Source organism: Anguilla rostrata, chromosome 10 (assembly GCF_018555375.3).
Source record: "Anguilla rostrata isolate EN2019 chromosome 10, ASM1855537v3, whole genome shotgun sequence".
Taxonomy (NCBI): Eukaryota; Metazoa; Chordata; class Actinopteri; order Anguilliformes; family Anguillidae; genus Anguilla; species Anguilla rostrata.
In genome coordinates this window covers 39,367,851-39,376,560 of record NC_057942.1, presented here as the reverse complement: position 1 = coordinate 39,376,560, position 8,710 = coordinate 39,367,851, and positions in this window count along the sequence as shown.

Sequence of the window (8,710 nt, the reverse complement as noted above, 5' to 3'; positions counted from 1 at the left end):
CGCCTCGTTTATGCGTGACCACGAGGTTTTTCTTCTTTAAAAAAAATAAAAAATGCATTCAGTGAACGTTAGCGCTTGATCTGTCTACACACGCGCGCGCACTCACACACACAGCCACTCCACAGGCAGGTTTATTAAAGCCCCCCCCCCCCCCCTAACCAAAAAGACAGCTGCAGAATTGCATGAGGAAGCAATATGGTTTCTTCCGGAATGTTCTTCCTGCGACGCTGGTGAAAATGAGTGAAGCAGATGAGGGTGAGGATGAGTGCGCGATTGAACCTCTTAAACTGGACCCATGGAACCCATCACCCATGGAAACTCACTACCGTTACATTTTTTTTTTGACATATTCCAAAACACTTTTACTCCGTATGTGAACATATGTTCGACTGTAAGCGTTGGCTCACACAAAATGCACTCTCTCTTTTAAGGGGGTTGTGCGTGAGGGAAACTGGAAGAGCACGTTCTGTATTCAGAAAGGTCGTGCCAAAGATGACTATGCATTGCCAGGCTTGACCAATGTGCCAATCTAGTAATGCCCCAATGTGCCAATCTAATAATGCCCCAATGTGCCAATCTAAAAATGCCCGATTATAATGGTGGGTTGCATTACGTGACACACTAACGAGTGTTTACCATTCGTTATTATAGTCGATTTTCCCCTCAGTTTTTCTTGTAAGGTTTTATATGGCTGGTTTTCGTTCGTTTTTATCTTCAGCGCGAGGACAGCAATGATGGATAGATGCGTGAAGTGTTCGCGAAGCGCAGCTCTGCTATGTCTCTCCACGGTCATATTCCCTCCCTCGCGACTCGCTTGGCCCCGTCCCTTTTTTGTAACATACAGTGAGAATAATTGATTATAAGGCCATTCTGAGGGGAAGCAGCTGCTTTTGGACAAGAGCCTCGATTTCAGCTGTGATGAAAGAGACGGTAAAATGCTGCTCACCGGCCTCATTAGGCTCTCCGAGGTTTCAAACAGCGCAGATAAATCAGCTACAAATTCTCTCTCTCTCACACACACACACACACACACACAGACATACACTACTACAGATTAAATGCTGTTTATTTCATCCATTGTTTTAAAAATATTATTTTATGATATTAATTGCAGGGTGGTGTGCTTCAAATGGGTATTAATTCACATTAAGTCTGTTTGAACATTACCTCACGTCCCTGCGGCAGACGCCTGAAATGTCGGTCTGACGGAATGCTCGCGCACCGCGGATCGTGCCTTCTTTCTGGTCTGATGATGGACAGTTGCTGTGGCAACCGAGGAACCCTATCAAATTCCCCCCAGCTTCCCCCGAGCGGCGGACGTTCCTGCGGCGGCCGAAGTTTGAAAGGATAGGGCTGGAAATGTCAGAGGAGCCATCCGCCCGCGATAAAGCGGCTGGCTGGTAAATGGCAGGCGCTCTGGAATAAGCAACGACAATTACTCCGCGGAGACGGCCTCGTTCACCCCCGGAATAAATTAGTAGGCTGTATTTTTCTCCTCGTCTCCCCGGGAGCTCCACCTTCAAAGCAGGAAGCGTTTAGCCATGACTGACAACTATAGGCCTACGTACGGCAAGCAGAAACGGGGAGATGTGGACTACAGTATTAACCAGTTAGCTTCACAAATATTGGCTTGTTCTTTTCACATTAAAGATGTGTGGGATTCTTATATGCATTCGGACATGCAAACAGAGCAGGACTTCAGTATCTTTGACAGCATTGTCTCAACGTCGCAGTAACATTTAAAGAACCATGGCAGTTTGTGACTGGATGGAAAGGTGTGGAAAATCTTCTGTAATGGACATGTCACGCAACATTGCCCTGCTCTCACATACACACACACACACACACACACACACACCCTCATTTATTATTAACTTTTATCAATTATTAATCAGAGCAAGAGCTTGTGTGTGAATTCTGATGAGGTAACTACAGAGAGAGGAACAGAGAAATGGAGAGAGAGTGTGTGTGTGTTCTGTGTCTGTGTCTGTTAGGGGAGATTCCTTGACATCAGAATTCTCTCAACTATTATGATCAATGGTTTACCTAGATTCAAAACATTAATGTAGGTGTTAACACAAGGCTTTTAACTAATGTACTGGTTAGCAGAGGGAAACAGTAATTTACACTTTTATTTATGGACGCCGGGGTTTGTAATTAAGCTTCAATTAATGGCATCATTGGTGGAACCACTAGCGCTAGCCCCCAGTGTCCGTTGCCATGGTGATTAACGAAGGGACAGTTACGCGCCTGACCTCCACAAGCCGGAGTCCCTCGCGGCAAATCTGGTTACTGCTCCATTTGATACGGACACACCTCGTTACTGTACCGAACTTGGCCTCGAAATTAGGTTGTTACAGCGACAAAAAAAAATGTAATGTCCCCCCTCGCTATCAGTATGGATGAATCACTGTGATTCAGCCGCTTTATGGGAGAAAGCAAAGCAATCTGGGCTGATTCGTTTCAGATGAAGATCAATAGGGACTCATTAATAATGTGCTTATTTACTCTGTGGTGAATTAGGCTCCGCTGGAGGGGAAACTCTTATGCTACCTTCAACGCAGTTAAGGCTGCATAAATAATGTGCTTGGCTGGGCAATTCAAAGGAGTGGGGAGAATTAAGTGATTACAAAAGTATAAGTCACACGCTGCTGTAAATCACCCACTCTATTTGTTTGTGGGTTATTTCGTTTGTGCTTTAGCATCAAGATAAATGAAACAGTCTGGCGTATCTGTGTAAGACATCGGGGAGAAGATTAAATCCTGGCCGTGGCACTCCCAGCACCTCACTGGCTGAAGCATCACCCAGGGAGGTAGGGGTTTCAGTCCGAAGGATATCCACTGCCCCACTGTGCAACCGCCTCCCTCCTCTGGTTGTTTGGGTGCTTGCAGTCTGTGCAGATGTGCTGTAGTTTTCTAGCTAGCTCAGCCAAATGCAATTGTTTAAGAACACACGTTAGCTTTTTTCTCTCCTTTTTTTTCATAGCGTATTCTTAATGAAACGGTGTGTCACTAAAGACACTAAGAATCGTCATAAATTGGAAATCATGTTCCTTAAATAGCTGTAGGTCCACACCTGCCAGTTGCCTTACCTGTACTCACCTGGCTGTTACCTCACCTGCACTCACCTGGCTGTTACCTTACCTGCACTTCTAGTGAACAAACCAGCTTGTCGTCTCTCTCTCTGTTCTTACAGCATCTGGATGCAGAGCAAAGAAGCACCTCAGTAATATCTATTAAACTCCAGTCATCATCACTGCTGTCACCATAAAAGCAAAACATAGCATTCAGAGCCAATCAGATTCATGCATGACTCTCAGTGGTGTGTGAGGGCGGAGGAGATTGGCTGCCACACACCGTGTGACCGCATCTACCATCTAATGACACGGCGGAGCTGGACCACGAGGCTGTGAGTGATTGGCTGGACACAGTGTCTGATAGAGCCCTAGAAAACGACCCGACACTCTCTCAGGAGCGGAGGTAAAAACGGGAAAGGTCCGGTCGCAAGAGGAACAGGAAACAGGACTGTGTTCCTCCGTCCTCTCAGCCCCGGATCTGGAGGGAGGGGAATCCGCTGCTAAGGTCCGTGGGCCTGGGAGCGACTGTGACTGTCACCGTGAGCCTGTACAGGGCTCAACACAAGGAAAATGGGGGCTGTGGAGCAGGAGAACTGAGGCATTTATGCCCAGCCCACATACTGACCAATCACAGGGACTACAACCACATGCTGACCTATTATGATGAGACCACACCCACATACTGACATTTTGCAGTGAGACCCCATCCAAATGCTGATGCATCACATTGATGCCCCACCCACATATGGGCACGTCACACTGAGGCCACATCCACATGCTGACAAACACACTGATTCGCCTTGGTTCCTTCTATTGGAAGCAACAGCACCATAGCATGACCAGGTAATAATGAAGAGAAATCATGACTGCGCAATCAAGTTCACTTATGCCAAAAATAACTTTAGTTCTGAATAGATATTTGGCGCCACCTAGTGGTGAGAGTTACATTCTTTAACTGTCCCCCCAGTTCCTGACAGTTCCTTAGACAATGCTGGTGAATTTACGTGTGTTTGTGTTGCTTTTGTATTTGTATAGTGTCAGTATATTTCTTTCGTTTAAAAAAAAAAAAGCCAGTTGTTTATCCCTGTTAATTCGTGTGGTTTGGTACTGTACACAGGTCGTTTTGCCACCAGGGGGCGCCACCTCATTGTTTCTCTGTGTCTCTCTGAAGGATCACCTGTCACCGGTCAGGTTCTCAGGTGTAGGATGTAGGTAAAGATCTGCCATTTATGATGGCATGCGGCAGGTTCTGACATGTCACCTGCATCTATGGCAACAATGCACACGCCTGTTTTGTCACCATGGTGACTGAAATGGGGAAACCTTCACGAACAATCGTAGCTGCTTTCTCTTGCGTAATTCCACACCTTCTTGTCCTCTTGCATGGAAGTGAAAGGACACATAGTTCCTGTGGTTGTGACGGCGAAGCTGACAGGCTGCTGTCTGGTTGTGATGCCTCTCATATTTGTGTGGAAAGATGTATGCGTCTGTCGCAATGGTGGGGCCGGAAGCTGACTGTCATTCAGGTTTGCTTCCATTTTTATGCGGGAGAGCGTGGGTGGGTATGCACGTGTGTCTCTTCGGGTGTGTCCGCTGCAGTTCAGAGATTTGTTTCATGGGCATTCATTCATAATTTTGTACAAACTATTTTCTCTTGTAGTGTGTAGACCCACCCCCCCCCCCCCCCAGCACCCTGTCAGTTTGTTTGATCTCTCTTGTGTGTGGGGGCAAAGTTCCAGAGGTCATACCATGTCTCACAACAATGCAAAATAAATAACTGGGACAGCTGTGTTTGTTTTGGGAGAGTTTCGCACAACAAAATGTTTGTGTACTTGTGTGTGTGCACACATGCGCATGTGTGTGTGTGTGTGTGTGTGTGTGTGTTTGTGTGTGTGCACACCTCACATGTGTGCGCATGTGTGTGTGTGTGTGTGTGTTCAGCAGTTTCGCAGGACTTAAAAATGTGTTGGGATGATCTGCCTCTGCCTCTCAAGTTCCCTTTTAGTCATTTTTCAGTACTGTGACACCATCTTGGTTCTATGACACCATCTTGGCTCCGCCTTCCCTGTGACCTTCAGATTTCCTGTTGCGTAATTTTTTTAGAGCCTCAGATTCCCACAATTTTCAATAAAAAAAGTAATAATAATTGTAATTTTTAATCCTTTCTGACCAATAATAAAGCCCTTAGTCTCACAGCACCCATTGCTTCTAAATCCAAGGAAAACCCCAGGAATGAACATGACGCTAAAATGTATTACTCTGGAGTGTAAGTGGCTCAGGGATGAATGCTCATAGCTTCAGTGTGCAACTGCATGTGTTCTAAAATGGGTTTGCTCTCATCGTCCTCTGCAGCCAACAGCACAGCCCTGTCAGTCACCGTGAATATTAATTAGTGACAGAAAAAAAAAACAGTACAATGTTTTCGCCTCTCCTTCATCAACGGCTCTCTGTTCAGTGCAGTGGCCCATTGTCTCGCCCTAATGAATATTCACGAGGTCATGTGCTCTTAACCGGACAACAGTGATCTAGAGTGGCAGTCTTGTCCCACAAGAGATTTAGTCCCATGATAAATTTCATCCAGTTTGGTCCCCAGGGATGATGTGAGGGCGGGGGAGGGGGGGAGGGGGGGTGGATCAAACCGAATAAAGATGTAACTGTGGTGTCTGGAGAGAGCAGAGAAACACACATCTCGACCACACCACTCAGCCTTTTCCACAGGCCCAGAATGCACTGCTTTAGAGAAAACGGTAGAAATTACATGACATTCAATTTAATAAAACCGATGTCCCCAGCCTGTCTTGGATCATTGTTGTTAGTTATCACAAAATAACACACACGACATGAACCGAACACACGCACACCACCACACCACCCAGCAGAGTGTAAAATACACTACATTTGGCTTGCCCAAAGCAAGAACTTGTTACTCATTTCAAACAACAGAGAAAACAGAGGTCAGCACTTTCTTCAGAGAAGAGTGAGCTATTGATCCATTTGAAGTTATCATTCTGAAGTTGGCTGATCATATACACTTATTGTACATTGCAGTGGACAAAAGCATCTGCTAAATAAATGTAATGTAATGTCATGATCTGAGTCTGATCAGGTTTTTTTTTTCTTTCGCAAAACCAAGACTGGGTTATACCTCGCGTTTAGACCGTGCAGCTGGTCAGCAGCCCTCTACTGCCATCGAGTGGTCTACCTGTGAACTGCATTAAAGGTAAGATACGGGAATATCGGGTAAAAGCATTAGGTGAGACACATGCCACGGTCCAACTCTTGGTCTGTATGCGAGTAAAGGCAAGGAATTAATCCACTGCCATGGCACCTTCTGATCTGTGGGCCCTTCTATATGTGTAACCCTCTGCTTTCCACCTGTCTGAACAAAGCAAAACAAGACCAGGTCAAAACCTAGTATATGGATGGACCTCTCCGGCCGACCAATGGTGCGACGTCGTAACTCGGCCGACCAATGGTGTAACTTCATCACTCACTCAGTCACTCAGTCAGTCACAGACATTCGCGTTTGTCGGGCTGGCCCCGCTGTTGCGGTCCAGCCAAAAACACAAAAACAGCTGCTGTCCTTTAAAAAAAACAAAACATAATGTTAATTCCCATATTTTTTAGAATTCACAAATATCCAGTCCAGTTAACAGTCCCAATCGGTCCTGAGACTCCCAATGTTCCATATGAATATTATATACACAACAGTAGCATTTCACATTTTGCACTTCAGTATGGTGAGTATAAAATGTTTTGCATGCTCTATGCTTTTTACATATTATTTATTGATAGCATTTTTTTCTCTTATGGCAAGAACGGCTTACAGCTGAATGAATAATGCAGAGGGCTTGGCTAGTTTATGATGTAAAATTCTGTCCACAGACCATGTTTTGCATGACTACAACAAGAATGCTCTCCTTTTTTTTGTAAGTAACTTTTTCTGCTGGATTCCTCTCCACGGCTATTGCACAGCTGAAACCTCTTAACAGAATTTCCCCAAGAATACCTTATAACCTACATCCACAACACACAGAAAAGAAAATATAAATAAAAATACATTTTAAAAATCTCAAATGAGGGCAGCTGTCCAGTATAGTGGTTTGGGAACTGGGCCTGTAACTCAAAGGTTATACTGCAGGTCAGTGGTAATCAACCCTGTTCCTGGTGATGGATCTACCATCCTGTAGGTTTTCACTCCAACCCTAATTTGGCCCACTCCAGGGGTGCTCCCGTTGTTCCCTTGAGCAAGATACTGAACTGCCTCTGCCCAATCCAGCCGTATAAATGGATTGTATGTAAAGATCTGAGTTAAATTGCTCTGAGCAAGACAGTCATAATTCAGTTGTACGCTCTTGCGTCCATCTCCAGCTTCAGTCTTCTTCAGAGGTGCACAACAGTTCACATCACAACTCGTATTTGGATATTTACGGCTTGACTCCCGCCGTTCCCTCGCGTACAGCACTTGCGCGCATTGATTTTCAGTTTGTGTCAGCGGCCACGTGCGAAGCTGGCTGATTGATGTGCTCGTGCGTTGATCGCTATCAAAACAAGCCTCGCGCCACTCCGCGCGATCGCTGCTGCTGACTGATGGCTACACAGACTTGCTTGCTAAGGGTTAGGTCAGGCAAGTAACAGTGATGGACTGCGATCGTTGACTCCAATCATGACGGCACTCCAACACTACTTCCAAAGACCTTATAAACTACATTGATTGGCCAATTAATAAACAATGAAAAACAATAGGAAAATAATAATTTAAAAAAAATTTTTAGAATGAAAGAAAAAGCATCAGTTCACTACTCTCAATCTACTACATGGATACTTTAATTCAAATATATTTATATTGGTGAATATTACACTGAAGTTTAATTGTAACATTTTTCTAGTTGGCGTATCATGCCTAAATACTTACTGTATTGTTCGTATTGAGCGAGTATTGCTTGTTTGAGGATTGTATCTGTGAGGCTGGACGGTGTGCCTCTCTAAACAGGAAGGCCTCAGGCCTTCAGAAACGACCAGTTTGAAGGGTTAAACTGCAAGGCTCCGGCTACGCTGAATAAGCGGTCTCCCAGAAGCACAGGATATCTCTTCTTCCTCTTTCCCAGTCAGGATGCATAATTGATCCGCTTCACAGACATGGCCTTGTGACTCACTCCTCCTCCTCCTCCTCCTCCTCCTCCTCTCTCGTCACTTAACGGCAGGAATCCTTTCAATTAGAGCCAGCTTTAATCCTCAAACCATATTGGAAATAACAACCACCAAATTCAACCCTTTGTATTTTGCTGGAGGAAAACTTCTCTCTTCCATATGAATGCAGCATAACTGTGCAATAATGTAAGAATAATCACTGAATATAGTACACGTATTTCTGAAATTAGATTATGCTGAAAGCAGGTTTTTTTAAAACAGGAAGAGTAGTGATTTTTCAGTTTCATGACATGCAGGAATTGAAAGAGGCTATTTTAAGGTATTATAATATTAGTAAATGAAACTGTGAAGGGAGGGTGCAAGGGAGGGGGCATGGGGAGTTTAGGAACTTAAAATCTATATTTTGCATCATGGATCGGACCTTGTGCAGATCTGAATGTGTGCTGCTGCTGTTGGTTGGATGAGGAAATTACGCCTCCCAT